The sequence below is a fragment of the Lissotriton vulgaris genome, chromosome 4_1, assembly GCF_964263255.1.
Source record: "Lissotriton vulgaris chromosome 4_1, aLisVul1.2, whole genome shotgun sequence".
Taxonomy (NCBI): domain Eukaryota; kingdom Metazoa; phylum Chordata; class Amphibia; order Caudata; family Salamandridae; genus Lissotriton; species Lissotriton vulgaris.
The window spans coordinates 733,783,982-733,801,952 of NC_141691.1; the positions used below are offsets into that span (position 1 = coordinate 733,783,982).

General features: G+C 44.2%; 1 protein-coding gene across 1 annotated transcript in view; it reads right to left on the reverse strand.

Moving 5' to 3' along the window:
* FARS2 (phenylalanyl-tRNA synthetase 2, mitochondrial) overlaps positions 1-17,971 on the reverse strand; it is a 1,707,987-nt gene that overhangs the window by 1,525,076 nt on the left and 164,940 nt on the right. Inside the window, exon 2 of the mRNA XM_086965030.1 lies at positions 3,603-3,632. The gene's annotated coding sequence lies outside the window, so the exon portion shown is untranslated. The remainder of the gene's footprint in view (positions 1-3,602; positions 3,633-17,971) is intronic.

Sequence of the window (17,971 nt, forward strand, 5' to 3'; positions counted from 1 at the left end):
ATGCAATGGGTCTCGCCTTTCATCAAGTTAAAGCCATTTGCTATGCTATACAATACCATTAGGAAAGCAAATGGCTTTAACTTAATAAAAGGCGAGACCTAATTGCATTTTCAGTGCTTGTTCTAAATTTGTCAACAAGGCAAAAATACACAGATAACACTACTTTGCTTCAGAGAGCCCTAGTCCGTCACTAAAATAAACACTGATTGAGTAAATTAATGATTTTTTAATACAATACATTACTACAACGAATCAAATCGTTGATTACGTTTCACTTTTCATAAAATTTTAGCATCTTATATTTGTTGAGCTGCACACGGCCACCTATTGTGAGTACTGGTCATGGTAGAATACAGTCTGAATGATAACTGAAAAGTATAACAGAGTTTTAATATTAGCAGCATGGATAAGGATATGTTTTAATCTGAAAACATTGTCATTAGTAAAGATAAAATCTGATAGAATCAGGATCTTCAATCACACAAGCCAGAAGGACTAGGAGAAATATGATTTGCAAATTCAAAAATATCAGCCAAACTAATTATCTTATTTTGTCAAGCACCCTGACAGGCATGCCAGCTCTTCTCAGATATACCAGTCAACATCTGCTGCTTGAGCTCAGATTAGTAATACGAGCCCAGAGCTCTCACTCAGGTTGCATATTGCGGCCAAATCTGAGGACCTCTAATACATCAGCTCTATCAACTAGGCCTTCAAACATGTCACTCAGCATCTCATGTTGGACACACAAGGTATAAACCATAAGATGAATAGTTTTAAATGTAAATGACCAAATGTATACTGATACAGATCCTAGCGTAACATGTAGTTAATAACAAGAAAGACATTCATGCTGCCAAAGGTTCTTATATTTATTAACTTACCAGTATGGATACCCATGAAATGGTGTCAGAAGTTAGAATCTCTTGGGAGAGACTTACTGTGGGGTGGTGGAAATCCAGGGTTTGCTTTGGGAGTTACACCGGCCAGTTTATGAGGAAGTAATGGGGGCCTCCGATTTCAAACTATATTATATAATAATAATAATAAGTAAGCTTATAAAGCGCATGGTTGCACTCACTAGTGTGTCCCCGCTCTGCAACCAGTTGCCCTGTCTGTTTCAGTAACATGAGAAAGCTTAAGAGGTAAACCTATATGTGGAAGAGCCAGGTCTTTCGTTTTTTTCGAAAGAGCGGGAGGGTATTTGGCTGATGTCAGGGAAATCATGACGGTAAACCCCCAAGATGCACTTGCAAAGTTTCTTTTTATGTAAAGTATTTAATACTTGTACACCACTCTGCTACCTGGGATCGTGTACTGGCACTATTAAACCGAAAGTGAGGGGAGACATATGCTAAATGGGGAAAAACAAGTTTTTAGGGCTTTGTGAAATGGTAGCATAGATTAATCATCCAAAAATGAGAAGGGAATTGTTTCAAAATGTTAGCTGCAACAATGGAGAAGGCTCAACCCCCTGAGCGAGCCCAGTGGAACTTGGGGACTACTTCCAAACACGCATCTGTAGGTCTGAGATGGCGGACTGGCTGGTAGTGATGAAACGTATTCTGCAACTACAAAGGTTTTAAATAAACAAGGAGGAACACGAGAACTCAGACTATTAATAATAGCAATGTGTAGTAGGAAGAAATGTATGAGAAAACATCTTTGTAAGTGCCACTGTACACCCCATCAGCACCACTTCTGGGCCCTATATGCCACTTAGATGAACTCGAATTTTCAGAGCAAATAGATCAGACATTTGGGCTAATGTAGGGATACACATGGTAGGGGGCTTTTAATCATAGAGAGGAACTGATGTCCTTAGAAACTATGATCGAAGAATATGGTCTCCCAGCAAATCAAATCTTGATATAAGGGGCAGTTGGAAATTGTATACAGAATAGGTCGCGGATGCACTGAACCACAGACACGAGACTTTGTTGTCCAAGACCAAGCATCGGGTACATCATTGTTTATAGTTTACCCTGTATACACCATAAAAGGCTTGGTTTACCAATGAACAAAAGAACAGGGGATGATCTCAATATCAATAATCTTTATTTTATCACCATTGTTGCTACTATTATGCGGCCAATGGGGCTGGACTCCAGACTTGCTGCATGGTACTTATATTTGCTCTTGCTACACTTTTTCGAAAATAAAATAAAAATATATATTTTAAAAAAACAATCTTTATTTTATCTTAAATCTATGTTATATAAAGAATAAACACAGACTGAGATACGTAAGCCATGACTAGTGCTCTACTAATCCTGTTTTCACACTAGCAGAGATCTTTGTCATGCTTTCTAGTATCTCGGTCACGCTAGTCCTTAACCCGATTATATGAGCCCTGATCTGTCACCCCAACTGGATCCTCATACCTGGCAGCTGGACTCACGGTCACACCAAAGCTTACATCAGTGATGGGATCGAGGATCCTTTTCATGCAATTACGGATCTCTATTACCCCATCCAGGATCTTCGCCTTGTCACAAGGAATGCCACCGACATTAGTCAGAATAAATGTGATTTTCTTAACTATGCACAGCTGCACAACTTAGCACCTAGGTGCCCTCACACGTCCCTTACTTCGACTGGTGAGCACTTTTGAGAAGCTCAGACAGAGGACACAGGGATCAAGGAGAAGAGGACAGAGTATTAAAGCCTTGATGTGAGGAAACCTTTGGCTCACAGAGCTACCTAGAGGTCTGATTGCTAATCAGTCTACAGGGCGCAAGCTGGGACCAAACTTAGTCACATAACCCATCACTCAGAAGAAGCAGGCTGCCTTGCTTCAGAATTCACTAAGCCCATCGGAAGAAAGAAACACTGAAGTCCACCTATAATATTCTCTTAATAAGATGTCTACTTATATATACCCTTAGATAAGATGAACAGTTTGTCTGCCAACATGTCAGATCATACAGGGCAACACTCAGCACTGCGAGGCATCAATGCCGTTGAGTTTATGTTAACCAGCAATGGATTTGTGACCTTCCAGGAAGGTAGCTTAGTGAAATGTAGGGAGTTCTGGACATCTATCTTGAACTACAATAAGGAGGTGTGAATTGATCATTCTTATTCCGGTCATGGACGAGCCATATGTGACTGACAGTCAGACAGTCAGCCCCCTAGCTGTTCAATGTTTTCTATGTTTTCCACTCTCCTGCCCTGCTATGTTGAGTGATGTCAATGCATTTTACCTGTCAATCATCTCAATCCTTTAATACTATTTGAAGTATGTTCGATTAACTGATTATATTCTGGAAAGAAAAATGACAAGCACTCTGACTCAGGTGTACAAGGCTCAAAACAAAATACATGAGTTCAAGACAACCTTCTTTGGTAGCACTTTGGGAATCGCCAAACAAAAATACATTCTTGTTAAGGTGACAGAGGCTAAAATAAATAAATGGCGAAGGCAACTTGTAGCTGAAGCTGTATGCACTGGATCCACAGAGAAGAAATCAAGTGGATCAGAAGGATCTACATATATTCTACATGTACGTGAACGTATGAATATGTTTAGTATAAGAGACACCCGATCTGAAATTATTGCCCTACTGTACAAACAATTTGCAATAAAAATACAAACTTACCTTGAGCTCCTCTTCCTCTTCCTTCACTGCCTGTTAAAAAATAAAAATAAATACCATTAATGATCCACTCAGGCTCTCTGGGGTTTGCATTGGAGATGTAAGAAAGCGGCAGATTGATGAGGGACATTTTAGGCACTAACTCGTTTTTTTGCAGGGAAACCTGGCGTCACACTTGACAGATCGGGCACTTGGCCAATCTGCATACATTTCATGGTGTCCTCGAGTACCGCTCACGACTACTCTGCGGTGTGGCTCCTGTACCAACCTCTCTGACTCAGTATGAGCTGAACAGAGCTTCAGAGAAATGCATCACAAAAACGTTCGCAAAGAAACAAGTCACAAACTGTCAAATCTAATACAATAAATCAAACAAACTGGGAGTAAACTGGGAGGTCGGGGAGCAGCTTAGTGGTGGTAGACACATACAACTCCTTCCTTACCCATCCTTCTTTGTAGATTTTCACAACCCCTTACCCATCCCTCTTGGTAGATTTTCTGACACATAAAACGACACCAAACTGGCGTAATTGTACACGCCAGAAATACAAAAAAATATATTTACACTAAAGTTTTTTTTTTTTTAAATGTTTATTTCTTTTTATTTTCAAATATAAAACAAAATGAAACAAAGACGTATCTGGGACATCACATTCAGTTACGATAATAAGCAAACGTTTTCAGACATCAGGATTTCTGTGAAAAACAGTGGGCGGGGTCATTGAAACATCGACGCGTAGATCGTTCCATAATGGTTGACTCACACAATTAAGTTACATTTGAAGCGCTACAGTACTCAGTCCCCGCCACCCAACAGAACAGGATAAAGAAAGGCGTAGTGCCCCCAGATACGAAAAAACTAAATCAGGATAAATGACAAAAATATTCACGCCCCAGCCTAAACTAACTACACTAACACCCATCCCCCCACCCTGCACCTCTGCATATGGCTTTCCCCGAACCCCAACTAGCAGTGTGCCTGTCGCCCCATCTAACTAAATACTAAAAATAGAAAATGGAGGAGGGCACCTTCGTACATGCCCCCGGTCCCCCCTCCCTCCCGCCAGAACCAAGAATCCCCCAGAGTAAATCCACAAATCTATTAAGAAGCTAATGCAGTATGCAACAGGGGAAACTGTAAACACCGCCCAACCTCCCGCAAACATCATGGTAGCAAATCCCACATCCTTCAAAACAACAATGTCAAACCCAGTCAATCAGTCTCATCCTTGACCCTTCCGATCGGACGTGCGAACCCCTTCCGGACGAACTGCCGCCTCCACAGGATAGTCAAAATACGAGAAAAGCGCAGCAAAGTTAAAACTGAGATCAAGCAAAGATGTCACGTCACTGAGAACTCCATCAGGTTCAAAGACTCTCCTCACCATCATGAACTCCCAACTTTGTTTCCTCCGCCATCGTAATGGAACTGGCGGATACGGGAGAGACGCGGTTTCAATCCCAAAACAGTTTTCATCAAAAGTCTCCGGAAAGGGAGCACTGATTAGTACTTCCACAGTCAGCGTTGATAGTAGGCTTGACGACCCATTCGAAGCACCGATCTCGCTCCTATCGGCCATCACACCGGCCGGAGGCTCCGACACCTCTCATTGCACGGGGCCCGCTTCCTCTATCAAAATGGCCATCGTGGGTATCTCGAGCTGCTTCAGTCCTTGTAGTGGAGCAGAGTCCGGTCCAATCCGCCCAATTTCAAACGAACGCACTATCATTTTATGAATAAGGGCTTCCACGTTAATATGCAGAGCCCCAATGGCCGCCAGCACAGTGCGCAACAACTGTTCATTCTCAGTCCTCTCCACTGCTCCTCGCTCGATATCAACCATTTTCACGTCCCCCTTAGAGCCTGGTCTCCCCGGGGGAACAGTCAAAAGTAGAACGGACAACAGCCGAGGGGGACTCAATGTTAAGAGCGGCATCGATCTGCGCTTCGCCACTGCAAGCGAAGATCCCCACCCAGCGAACGCCGGCGGGTGGCTAACCGGGCCACCGGGTCAGGGACCTCCGCCCACAGCCTCAGTCGTGCATCGTCACCCCTCCTTCGATGTTTACCAATTCAGGAGACCGCCATCAAAATCGGGCTAAGAAAACCTCCACAGCAATAGACCGGATCCTGCCACACGCTCACGGCCAATGTTGTTCAACTGGAACCCGGCTGGGCCAGTACTCGAGACCCCGGCTTCCAAGCTGGGCTAGGCCGCAAATTTAACACGATATAACTCTGTCTACCAAACCGGTAGAAATCTCGGGATCGCACCATCGAGCTGTAGTTCGGTTCATATACACGGAGGCAGGGCGTAAAGACAGGATAAATGACAGGATCATCTTGCAGGAGACGGAGGTCGGCGGAGCCGGGAGCCTAAGCAGCCATCTTGTTCACTAGCGTAGCTCCTCCACCTATTTACACTAAAGTTAATAAGCGCCTGACCACAACTTACGTGCACAAATGACTTTAAGAATCTGGTTGTTTTTCCGCAGTTAACCTTAGAAAAGAGATACTGAGAAACTTCCTACACTGCAGTGGAAATTATTGCAAACAAACAGTATTGTGGATAGCACCAACAATGGAAGTACGGTGAAGATCACGGTCAAAGAAACCACTGTCGCACGACACAATATCGGATAGGCTATGTGAATCCGAAATTTTGCCGCATTGTTAAGTTGAAACATGTATATTACAGTGTCTTCATTGGACCTATGTATTACCGAGCTGACTAATGTGCGATTCTATGGAGCATGTTTTCACAATAAAAAGATTTTAAAAAAAAACACTGTTTCATAAGTATTAGTATTAGGCCATCCTGAGAACACTAAAGACAGTGGGGCGTTGATGCCAGTGGAGCATTGAGAGCACCCTTCAATTCAGTGGAACTCCTGGGTACCAGGCTAATCTGGGCAGCAGCGTGGTTTGCCAGCACCAGGGGCAAGGCAAGTAACCTTTCACTTTTGTGTGCCCCTTTTTCAAATTTTACACCCGAAGAATGTCCCTAAGAAGTTTGGGACTAGGGCAACCACCCCTCTGCCCCCTCCCCCCTCTCACCAACCCACCTCCCAACGCTATGCCACTGAATCTGGGCAATGACAGCACTGTGAGCATAACTGACACCAACTAGTACTGTGAGAATCACTGGGAAATATTGACGTTAGAATATTAGCAAACTTATTCGTACCAAAGTAAGTAAAAACATGTGCTAAGAATAATCAGGAACAATTCTGATCGCGGTTTATCGGCTTAGCTTCTTTGCTACACTGGTTATGTGTTAAGTAATTTCAAGCTATTAGTATTAGTGAACTACGAATGCGTGTGAGAGGCGCAACCTCTACCGAGCTGGATTTTAGGGCGCTGAAGAGAGAGAGCATCATGAAACAGTCATTCAACAACAAACTGACATGCTGTGGTTTGATTCATATCAAGAAAACCAAAAAGTAATGAAGTAGTAAATGACAAACATAGCTACATAAAGTAGTCTTCTCGTAGCCTTCTTTCAGCCTTGGCTAAGCGTGAATTAGAATAGGTTATGATCGTGAATCTAAAGAGAAGGACATGAAGATAAAAGCTGAAGCAAGGAGTTACGTAGATCTGAAGAGAATGATAGGAGTTAAAACAATTTAGACAGTGAAAGAGATTACAAATGCCATAAACAACAACAAAGTAATGATCACGAGTGGACTGGTTAAAAGTTAAGCATCCTGGGAAATGCGTGGACACGAGGCCAGTAGCTCAAACAGGAAAAAGGTATTTGAAATAAGTCGATCAGGTAAAAAATGCGCCAGCAGAAGGGCAGCCAAATGTACGGAAAGAGTCTTTGCACCATCTATATGCCATAGTTAAACCAGCAAAAAGAACAATTGATGGACAGAATGTTGAACAATGTCATACATTCACCCTAGTACAGAGATATGGGCCTAAATCCATCTTTTTTTTGCTATCCATGCCATTCCAGTTTAAACTCAGCGGAAAGAGTCTTTGCTCCTTCTATATGCCATAGTTAAACCAGCAGCCCTCAGGAAAAAACATTGCACAGAATGTATCTGCCTTAAAAGAAGATAGCTAAATCTGTGAAAGGTCCTGTAGGACGTTGTAACAGACGCAGGGAGAAGAAAGCTGATGATATCCATAGGTTAGTCACCTTTGCCATGTTGAACACTTTTTGGTTGGATATCTAAGACTCTCTTCTCTTGGAGTTAGTTGATCTTCAAATGGAGGTTACTCCTCTATTGATCTTGTTTGGGATGGATGCACAACTGAGCTCAGTCATTGCATCAAGTGTCCGGAGATTGTACTTTTATTTAATGTTGATCGCTAGGAAGTAGATCTGTGTAAACTAGCTTTTGGAGAACCCTCCTACCCAATATAGATGACTGAAGGCAGATCAAATGTGCAGGTTGGACTTGGACTGTGGTAGTAATAATATGGGCCCAGCAAGTATATGGGATTGTTATACCAGATGGAGACCCCTCAGGTCCAATGATTAAGCTGGTTGGGCCAAGGGGAATCAGTTGTGGTTGGGTTTCCTCCAACCTCAGTACTAATATATTCAGCAGCAATCAGTCAGAGGCTAAATGGGCACATCTCAGAAACAAGCATTGGAAATGCAATAGGTCTCGCAGCATTAGAGTTAGTGCTTTTAGAATTGTTTATGGGTTTTTTTGTAAATCTTTAGCATTTTTGTTTCCTGTAGCCAATGCTAAAGAATTACAAATAAAAAAAGCCATAAACAAATCTAAAAGCTCTAACTCAAATGCTCCGAGACCTATTGCACTGTGTGAGTGAGGGTGAGGGTGAGTGAGGGTGAGTGAGAGTGAGGGTGAGTGAGGGTGAGTGAGGGTGAGGGTGGGTGAGGGTGAGTGAGGGTGAGTGAGTGAGGGTGAGTGAGGGGTTGAGGGTGAGTGAGAGTGAGGGTGAGTGAGGGTGAGTGAGGGTGAGTGTGAGTTAGGGTGAGGGGTTGAGGGTGGGTGAGGGTGAGGGTGAGGGGTTGAGGGTGAGGGTAGGTGAGGGGTTGAGGGTGAGTGAGGGTGAGTGAGGGTGATGCTGAGGGGTTGAGGGTGAGTGAGGGTGAGTGAGAGTGAGGGTGAGTGAGGGGTTGAGGGTGAAGGGTTGAGGGTAAGTGAGGGTGAGGGGTTGAGGGTGAGTGAGGAAATGCAATAGGTCTCGCAGCATTAGAGTTAGTGCTTTTAGAATTGTTTATGGGGTTTTTTTGTAAATCTTTAGCATTTTTGTTTCCTGTAGCCAATGCTAAAGAATTACAAATAAAAAAAGCCATAAACAATTCTAAAAGCTCTAACTCAAATGCTCCGAGACCTATTGCACTGTGTGAGGGTGAGGGGTTGAGGGTGAGTGAGGGTGAGGGTGGGTGAGGGTGAGTGAGGGTGAGTGAGGGTGAGTGAGGGGTTGAGGGTGAGTGAGGGGTTGAGGGTGAGTGAGAGTGAGGGTGAGTGAGGGTGAGGGTGAGTGAGGGTGAGTGTGAGTTAGGGTGAAGGGTTGAGGGTGGGTGAGGGTGAGGGTGAGGGTGAGGGGTTGAGGGTGAGTGAGGATGAGTGAGGGTGAGTGAGGGGTTGAGGGTGAGTGAGGGTGAGTGAGGGTGAGTGAGGGTGAGTGAGGGAGGGTGAGTGAGGGAGGATGAGTGAGGGAGGGTGAGTGAGGGAGGGTGAGTGAGTGAGGGTGAGTGAGGGGTTGAGGGTGAGGGGTTGAGGGTGAGTGAGTGAGGGTGAGGGGTTGAGGGTGAGGGGTTGAGGGTGAGGGGTTGAGGGTGAGGGGTTGAGGGTGAGTGAGGGTGAGGGGTTGAGGGTGAGTGAGGGTGAGGGGTTGAGGGGGAGGGGTTGAGGGTGGGTGAGGGGTTGAGGGTGAGGGGTTGAGGGGTTGCGATTGCGGCCCCTTGAAATATATATGCATGTATTTGTCCTAAATGTGAGGCACACAGCGAGGAATACAAGATGGGGTTATTGAAATCTTACTATAATTTGAAGAAGTTAACGATAAAAGTTTCTTTTTGCATGTTCCTTTGTTTTCTGCAACTAGGCCTTGAAGAAAGAGCCGAGTTTTATGGGCATGGGTGTTTTATCACAGTCGGCGCAGACCCCAGCGCCTCCTGTCTGTGAGCAGTGCTGTGGGCGGAGCCTGCCCCACGGAGGACGATCGATGACCGCCATGTCAGCAACGTGCCTGTTTTCAGAGCGCAGAGAAAGGCTGGCAGCAGGGCGCCGCGGTGAGCTGCCAAAGCAAGAGTAAACAGAGCAGTGTGAACCCGAACTTAAATACGCCCCGCGGGGACGCTGTCCTGGGAGGACGTGCCCAAGCACCAAGGGGGCTTAGCAGGCGCTGCCCGTATTCAGTTGAAGCGGGATAGGCAGGCGATGGGCACCACTGGATGGCTATATCAAGACATCCCTGCCCCAAAAATGCAGGCGCTGGGGCAACGCGTGGGCCCTACAGTAGCGCCCTCAGAGCAGCAACGGGCGATACAGGCATACAGGAGGTCGATTTACGAATCTAACTCCAGTACTAGAAGATTTGGGCAAATGCAACTTTCCCCAAAATAGTCTCTAGGGGGCATATTTTTTGTTCCATCTCCAATCCCAGAATATTTTTGGGAAAATGAAGGATTTACCATGTTCTCCAAGACAGGCTTAAAAACGTGGTAAGTTTGCATTTCTCTAACTGTTGACTTGGGACCACTGCTCAATATACACATACATAAAAAAACAGGAACAACGTTCTACAGACAGTCAGTCTGTAGGAGGTGCATATTAAGGCTGGGGGTGGGATATTGAACTGCACAGGAGGATGTCCCTGGCCCTACACAGATAGGGCTAGATGCGCATTGAGCTTAAAAGTCACGGGCACTGCAAGGAATCGCCACGATTCCTTGCAGTGTGGATAAAGAGTGGATATGTGCCAATACTCTCGCTTGCTCGATGCGCATGCGCATCGACAGGCGAGACCTAAAAAAAGAGAACATGCAAAAAAAGAATAGCGGATCACGTGATTATATATGTTTTAACATTAACAATTGGGTTTAATGGTCATAGGATGGTACCATATTACTTTTTTCAATTTAGGGCACAGCCTGGGAAAGTCAATCTGGAGAGTTTATTTAATCAATGTCGACTAAAGGCCATTCTATGAGCAGAACATCTGGCACCATTCAAATAGAAAAAGAAATGCAAAGAAATAAATTTGCATTGCCCGCAAGAAAAGGCACAATTTGGGCTAGAACATTAAACAATTGCATAGTCACAAATGTTCCCACTAGTTTTAGGTCCCAATTCGATTGCTGCGATGTTCACATTTTCGCATAGAATATGAGAAACATCCGGCTCTGGATTAAAAGGGAACCAACAGTTTTTTCTTCATGGCTCCCTTGTGCACTGGATGCCCACCATCATTGCAACCACTCACTGAGTTTCTAATATGAAGAGTTTTTATATCAGTTCACTGACATCTTCAGCATGGAAAATTTTCCTGGAAGTTTATTGTTTCTCCGTCCTTCTGACTCAACACTCGCAAATCGTTGGTCTCTGCTTTGTTACTTTTTAGGTCTCATCTGAGACATTCACATGTGTTGTCACTTGTGAGATCTGTTGTGAGCAAAATAACAAACTGAAATGGGGCTTACAGTCCCCCTATTATTTACCACTGGTTGACTTCATTGTCACTCTCATTTCCTTGCTTCTCCTTAGTCAACGAGTGTCAGTTTCACTTTCTTCTCTTCCTGTGCTTGTCCCTTAAATCGAGCATGGACCAAGTGTGGATTGTTTTGTCTATAGGTGTCTTTCCAGTGGTTGCACTGAGATTGAAGAACTTTTTTTCTTGCTTCTGCTTCGATGCTTGTTGCTGTCATCCATCACGCCCTGTTGCTTGTTGCCCCCATCGATTGTTGCCCCAGTTCCCCATTGCTGCCCAGTAGCTTATTTGTCATATTTTCTCCCAAGTCTCCTCCTCCTGTGTTGGGTGCCAGCTCTCATCTTCCGCTCCCAAAAGAGCCCTGCTCTTCACCGAATTACTGCAGCTCCCTAGCCTTGTTGTGTTTGAAGAGATCTTTTGCCCACGATGGAGAGGCCTGAGGCCATCAGCCACCCAAGGAGCCCCCATGCGGCAGGATGACGACCACCATATTTGGGAAGAGGCAGATCGTGATATATGTGATATATGTGGCGATCAAGTGCTGCGATCTTTAGTGTGAGTGAACCCATTCATACCCGATCCCTGTATATCTTACGTTCCCCAGCAATCTACTTCCCGAGCACACTACCCAACAGCCTTCCTTCTAACCCTAGGTCCCTGTGGCCGGGTAGCCCCTCCTATGTATTGTCTTTCTGTGGCCTGTGGTTGTCCTAGTTTCTGCCCTGCCTGTGTGCAGTAGCTGTGATGCACTATGCACATGCATCTCTCACAGCTGCAGTACAGGCTTTAGGGCATGATCTTTGATCAGCCTCTCATTTTGGGGAACAGTTTCATTAATGCACCCCTTGTACCTGACCTTCCTTGCACATTTGTCTGGTGCTACCAGCCCAGGAAACGCATAGCCAAGGTCCATATATTGATGCTCATGCTGCAACCTCCCAGAAAAGAACACAGGAAGCATAGGATCTGGAATTCCAGCTGCAGGCTCTGTACTGCAGAGCCTCTCCCTCCAGGGAATGGTTTGTTTTTATTGCACTTCATTCTAGGGGCATAGCTTCAGGGGGGTATTTGTGGAGTTAACCCCCTAATAAATATATGTTCTGATGAATGGTTGGGTTTAGGTGCTTTCAGCAGTACTTGGTGAGTTGTCAGTCGGAATTCACCTGGAATTTTTCCATACACACAAACAAAAATGCAAACATGCACTCAATCCTCTCTTTTTGGAAAGTCTTCAAAAATGTTGGGAAATTTACAAAATATTCATTTTTTTCTCACTTTATACCCCCTATCAATCCGCATTTGTCTCCCTTTCCACTGCCCCATTAGCAATCTCATTCACCCTGCTTGTCGTATAATGTATTTTAACATTATAAGCCAGCGTGATGGTTGGTACGCCCCTGCTTCATTCTAACATGCCTGGGAAGTTCCGGTCGGTTTAGCTTACGCATGCTCACTGAATTACACAGGACAGGGTCCAGCACATCAGCAGGGGCTCTCAGACCTTCATCGCTGGCTTACGTAATCTAATGCACGTTGATTGATCTTCAGATTTATTTATTTATTTTTATTTATTTATTTAATGCGATTTTATATAGCGCGAACATTACCCGAAGGTGTCAGAGCGCTTTACATACGAACCAGTTGCGATACATAAGGATTTAGGATTACATACGTTACATAAAAGATACAAACAGAAAAAAAATGCAAATGTACAAGTTATAAAGTCACAAAAGGAAGAGATACAAAAAAGGCATTGCAAATGTAAAGGTAGTAAAGTCATTCAAGGAAGGGATACGAATGGATATACTCTAAGAGTCGCACAGGAATGGTAGAGAGTACAAATGTCTACTGCATATACTAGTGATTAGAGATATCTCTATATACATAAGGAAGGGATACAAATGGATATACTCTAAGAGTCACATAGGAATGGTAGAGAGTACAAAGGTCTACTGCATATACTAGTGATTAGAGTTATCTCTATATACATATATATACAAATAGTAGATGGCAAAATCGTTCTTTTCCTGTTGCAAGTTTTGAACTGCGCTGGGTTTATATTACACCATTCTAGAAGCACCAGTAAGTCTTCTGTTCCCAAAAGCTCTGTACCAGCATGCGGATGTGAAATGAAATATTAGGTTTACATTAGAGTTTTTGATAATATTTGGGGAACTATAACAAGTTCATTATTTTTCCATGACTGTCTTGCTTATTTTGCTCCTTTCTTGTTACCCCTCATTTTTTTTAAAGTAAGTTCTACTTTGTATGAAATGTTCCATGCAAGAAACTGTTGATTTGGTTCATAGAAAAAAAGCAGAACCAACTAATCATCCCTATGTCATCCTTTAGAGTTGGGTAACCCCATTAGTTCGTTGGGTTTCGATTTAAAATGTCTTTAAAAGTGTATCAATGTACTTATTCCTATACCTGCACACAAAGTCTCTAAAAATATAGCAATTTACCTGGTCCTACAGCTCCACACAAAGTCGTATGAAAATGAATACCCTGTAGTTTCCCTGCATGTAGTACATAGCTTGTGTTATCTTGCCGCCCTCGGAAACCCCTCCAAATACCACATGCTCAAAAATGGCACTTGCACTCAATTAACCTGTAGAAACAATATCTCATGTTCTGGGGAAAATGCATTCTTCTAGGTTTTTTGGTTAAGATGTGTGCATAAGCAATACCCATTGACTTTACCAATGAGTGTTAATCATTTCTACCAACCACCGGTCTTATCTCCTAACAGGGACTTTGGCGAGTGTTTATGATACAGTGACTGTCCCGAATTACATTCCAAGGCCGTAATAATGGTCTTTTGATGTGTGGATTTTGTTGCAAGGTTTTGTTAGGATGGAGCAACTGAATCGAACTTCCCTTCCTTGCTCCTACAATTATGCATTTAGAATCGGTTAGGGACTTTTAGCTCATTTGTCTAAACCTAACTTTTCCGTTAGAGAGCTAATACTTTGTTATTCAGTGGCTCTTTAGATGCACTATCTGTGATCCTTGAAATAATGGAAATCACTCAGTTTTTGTCATTTGTCCCTAGGGGATTCATCTTGCTGCATTTTCTCTCTCCTCTTACATCTGAAATTGACAACTGGCCTGGTTCTATTTCTATTAACTGCCGCTCAATCTTACTTTGGGTCTGTCTGGATGTCCTTATTTCAGATTTTGTGTAAAAGTGTGACATTGCCTCCCTATAGGGGTCTCCAATCAGTTTTTCGACGAGTGCTCATAATTTTATCTTAAACATTCGCACTTCTATTCAATGAGAGCCAGGGTTGGACTGACCGTAGCCAGCACTGGGCATTTACACCAGGGTGCGGGCCGGTTTGGACCCCTGGAGGGCCGTTTTTGGTTACCGGGGGCCAGTGTTGCAGCATAGCTGCAATATTGGCTCGCTGTAACAAAAGCAGTTGCAGTGTATCTCCCTCCCCCCGTGGCCGGTCCAGTCAGAGTCAATTGCCAGGGCCAGTTTCGGTCCCCAGTCCGGCCCTGATGAGAGCATAACTCCAGTCTGGGATAACAGAACCATACACCATACACTTTTCCTACCTACCCTGGTCCCTTGCAGACCAACATCATGCCTAAATGTAGACCCAGAGTACCCTTAAACAACTCTATAGAAGATTTTCCTTTTCCCTTTTCCAAACTCTCCCTTTGACAATTGTGCCCAGTCTCGCTTGAATGAAGTCAGCACTACAGCTCTCTCCTCCCTTTCTCGAAGTTCTCAAAATAATCATTTCCAGAATGTCAAAGGGATAAAGATTTAAAGGATGGCCTCTGCCCTGTTCCATAACCATGCACCCCAAAACGGATGACGAAGGCACAAACCTCCTGGGGACGCATAGGAAGAGACTGTCCTTTCTTTTCTACTCTCTTCAAGCAGATTTCAGATTAATTCACTCTTTTCAAAAGAGATGTAAAGAAGTCAATCCCGACTGGGAAGGAATCACACAGCACTCTCCCATCGAGCATAAGATCTTTCAGAACTAAAGCCTCATCTCAGCGGCTGGAAGCGACCTGTTTACACCTTCTGATTTTCCATGCTACCAGAAGGTTAAACGCCTTTAGTCCTCTCAATCTCCTATTTTCGTTCCACCTTCAGGCTTCCTCTTCTCGGTCTCCTATTTTCCTTCCACCTCTGGTCTTCTTCTCGTTCTCCTACCATGAATGGACTGACTTGAAGCAGCCTATTGTATCAGTTGATGTGTGTGTTCGTCTTGTTTCATTCATTCATTATGCACAGTCGAGTGGTTTCCAAGATTATGCTACTCATTGATTTGTGTTCTCAAATGGGCAGTTTTGAAAGATGCTGATGATCCAAATCGTGTGTGTCCTCGCGTAGATCAATGTGTACAGCAGATAACACTGAGGCAATGCCCAAGACTCAGCAAAGATCAAAACAAAGACTTTCCGCAGAGGTTCACATAAGGGAAGATGAGACAAATATAGCAGGGCAAAGGATAAAACAAGATGTCCCAAAAGTGCACGGACACAAGGAGCACAAAGGGACGCAGGCAATGAAAAAGGAGCAGAGGGCCAAGTGCCAGACAATCAGACCTACAGCGTGCAAAGAGGTGGCAAAACATGGTGACTTCCTATTCACCAGGATTAACTGAGTTAACAGGTTACAATAAAACCACTACACTGATACACTCTTTATCCAATCAGCCCCTGAAGAACGCAATCATGTGCATTTGTCAGGGCTCTAAAATATCCTGCTCACGCCTTGGCAGAATTTAAAGTGCTCTGTCATTGCTTAACTATGCGCCCTGTGCCAGATCCTGAACATGGAGTCAAGGGATGAGAGAGTTCACATGAAGGACTTCCACCACAATTATAATGTGGAGACTTCCCCTACACTTGATGATTTAAGCAAATAGGAGGACACTACAAACCGCACCGCACACCTTGCACCACGTACTGGCAAATTCTGTTATTATTGCGCCGGCACAGCAGTCTCAGCAGTGCCTTTCCTTTCCAGGCAGATAATCAGAGCAAGGTATAGGAAGTGAGGTAATTAAGCATAAGGAGAACATAGAAGAAGGAGAAAATCAGCTGGAAATGTAAAAATATTTCTCAAGGAGGATGTTCTACAGATTTGCTTTTTAGAAATGGAAAAGGAGGGAGAATTTCTGATATTCACCGGATGGTCATTCCAGAAGTGTTTGCATTGTGTTCTTTTTCTTAAAAAGAAGGGTGATGTAAAATTGTTTCCTACACTGCTGTCAGCTTTACCGGTTTTGCTTGAGATATCTCGGAGTGTTGAGTTTTAACGTTTTGTAAGTGAGTCGGGCAGTTTTCATAGTACATGGCACACTAATAGGTTGCCATTTGAGAGATGCTAAAGAAAGAATGACACAATCACTTTTTTATCTTAGTAGGTGAGGGGCCGAGCCATAGCCTATGCGAAATATGACAGGGGTATCCGTTGTTAATTGCAGATCTTGGACAGAGTATATCTTTTAGGCCTTTGAAGTTGATATTCTGCATATTTAGCCACTGATTGACTGGTGTCTGAGATTAAGCTTTTCATTAAGAAGAATAAAACAAGATTAAGAAGACGGTCATTTTGAGGACTAATGCCTGTAGTCCTAATGGCTTCAGGCCATGTAAGGTTGTTGTCTGAATTACCTTCAAGAGTAAAAGAATTAAATTTTAATATTTATTACAGTGATGCTTTGGGAGTGACATTATGGGGCCGATTATGATCGTGGTTTTTCCGCATCCTCCGGGCCGGCGGAAGCCACCGCCGGCCCGGAGGATGCGGGAAAACCGCTGCGGAGCCTCCAAAGACCCACCGCCAAATTAGGATGGCTGGTGAGTCTTGAATTCCGTCCACAGCTTTTCCGCCGCAGTCGCCTTCCGACTGCGGCGGAAAAGCACTAACATGGCTGGTGGTGTCTATCAGACACCGCCAGCCATATTAGGATGGAGGGAATCACATGCTTTTCCACAGCGGCTTTTCCGCCGTGGAAAAGCATACGGACATTCACTTCGGGGGCCCGTTGCGGGCCCCCTGGGTGAAGAGGGGGTGGGGGGTGCACATGGGGGGTACCTATGGTACCCCCCTGCCTTTGCGTGCACGAAGTGGCAGGCACCGCGCGGTGCCTGCCACTTTGTGCAAGCAAATGCACTGCTTTCATTTTTTAAATTGCGGCGGGTGCTGCTTCAAGCAGCACCCGCCGCAATGTAAAAAATACAGGATGTGACCGCCAGTGTGGCGGTCAAATCCAAATTGCCATGGAGGGACCGCCGCTGTCCATGCGGACGGTCCCTCTTACTCAGGGGTGGCGGACGGACGCAAGTCCGTCCGCCATCATAATAGGGCCCAAAATTCGGGGAGTGTAGTTCAAGATTTACATAACTATCACCCACATAATTATCAAAGAAAGATACCCAAATTGTTTTAGGGTCTCTCCAGATGGTTCAGTGTAGAGGCTGTAGAGTATGACTGCTGGTATGGAACCCTAAGTACACCAAATGGCATAGGAATAAAATTAGGGACACTTTTAACAATTTATCTTTGCTGAGTGTGATCAGTAGGATTCTAGGACAATTTGGTGCTCGATACTATAAAAAGCTACAGAGCAATCAAGTAAAAGTAGGAATAAATCAAAGGCACAGACAAAGTCAAAATTTATCATTCTGTCACAGATTTTGCTGAATCCACATAGTGGGTGATACCGGATTGTTTAATGTGCTTGTACATGTTCTC